We start from the raw sequence: 2,124 nt of genomic DNA, 5'->3' as shown, positions 1-2,124 counted from the left end.
CACTTCTCTCCTCTTTTCGCCTGCCTCTTTTTTCCTCTCTCTTCTTCTTTGCTCTTCTTTTCCTTTTGTTTTCTATTTTTCATCCCTGCTCTTTACTCTTCCTTTGTATTCCCTCCTTTTCTCGCCGGTCTTCTCTTCCTTATCATGTTCACGTTTTTCTTTTTTTTTCTGTCTTCATATCCCATTTCTCTTTCTTTTCTCTCTTCTCCTTTTTTTTCTCTCTCTCTCTTTGGGATAGAAAGACACAAATCACGAAGTATTAGAATAGTTCAAAGGTCTTAAACTTCCTTCTTACGATATTCGCTCCGAAGTGGAATTCATCGCTTCATTTCGTTTCCTCCCCATAATCTTCCACGATTATATCCGACAGTCGAATGATCGAATTTACAAGCAAGAAACAGTTCACGGAGAAAAGCCAAGCCATCTTTCATGTTCAGCCGCGTTAGAAAGCCGAGGGTTTTGTTTACCTGATGACGTCACAAATAGGGATCCCCGTCCTTCCCTCCCTCCTACCTCTCCCCTCCCCCTCCCCTTCCCTCCCACACACACACACCCTTACTCACTCTATAATTATATTCAACGTGGCATCTAACCTCTGGCACGGGTGGGAGGCTTAATGAACAAGTTCTTAGTCATGGTTAAGTGTTAATAAAACTGAGGAATTTCCCGGCGTTTAAAAGGCCTGGCCACGAGCGGGCGACCAGTGTCCACGGGAGAAAGGAAAAGTGACCAAACGCTCGCCTGGGTCCCTCTAAAGTGACTTTCACTCTTATCTACAGTCCTTTTTTCCTTCGATTTTACTCTCTGTTTTCACTGCGCTGATGATGTGAATCGGGCTCGCCATTACAAAGCGACAAGCATTCGTTGGGCATTTTATATCTATTAACAAAAGAGGCGTTTGGTGCTGTTAACGAGGTTCGGGGAGCTGGGGAATGCCAGGAATGTGGTAGAGCGGCATGCAACCTCTGTAACCTGTACCTTAGCCTAAGGTGTTCTTGCATGCAACATCTGCAATCACTTCATTAATAACCCGCTGGCACAATGACGTCGGGAAACATGTGACTGAGAAAAAGAAAAAAGAAAAAAAATAGGCTTAAATTAGTTTTATTTTATTTTATTACTCTTGTTTTTTTTTTTGTGATTACCAAATGGGTGAATTTTCTTATATTAATCCTAATTAAAGACTATTTGAGAGCATCTCGGTATGCGGTTAGCAGTAAAAAAACTAATTTCAAGGCATTTTTACGATAGAAAGTGTTGGCTTAGTGTTTAGAAGCTAAATCGACGAAGATTTTCGTTTGTATTCTTGCCTGCATTAATTGTTCTTATTGCTGCCAGCCACGAATTATTAAAATTCAATCGCAGCTCGTAGTCTCATCTTCCTCTGCAGAGTGTAACTTGGCTATTACGTTAAATGGAAGCGCGGATGAAGTACGTGTTTTAAGATACTTTACGATAGCAATTTTGAGGATATAATATCGAAAAGTTAAAGACATATATAATCTTTGCGATATGGAATCGTTCGTTTTCATTCATCACTTTCTTGCATATCATAAAGACCCTTATTCATGGTGAAATTTATGCATAAACGATGGTCTCATATTTTACAGAGGCGTAAGGCATGAACTACAGGGACGCTTATCAGAATTCATATTTTACAAGAAAACCGACATATGTTTGGCGTCAAAATGTTCTGCTTTTATCGTAAAGTGAAACCCATTTCTAAAAATGAACTTTACTGTCGATCGGTCCTCGTGTCCACGGTAGTAAAAGCCTGTCGAATTGCGCTTTATGCCAGAAACTAAAGAACTTGTTTGAAAAATAGTAAATCTTTGTGACATGTCTAGCGAGCCCTTAAATGCTTAAAATGCTTTTTAAAGGCCGGATGTCATTTAACATTTTTCCGTATATCATAAAGAGGATTGGTTTTACCGAGTGAGCCGTTAGAGTGAAAAAGATTGTCTTTAAATAAAATCTTGTTTTCATATCCAAAATGCATTTGTGTTGGTTGAGAATATAATTGATAAAGAATATATGTAATAAATGGTCTTTCTTTCTTTCTTTTCTTTAATATCACCATATATAGCCGGAATCAAATCAAAACAATGAGATGCACATAGATCC

This window comes from Penaeus monodon, chromosome 9 (assembly GCF_015228065.2).
Source record: "Penaeus monodon isolate SGIC_2016 chromosome 9, NSTDA_Pmon_1, whole genome shotgun sequence".
NCBI classification, from domain to species: domain Eukaryota; kingdom Metazoa; phylum Arthropoda; class Malacostraca; order Decapoda; family Penaeidae; genus Penaeus; species Penaeus monodon.
This window is presented reverse-complemented; position numbering follows the sequence as displayed.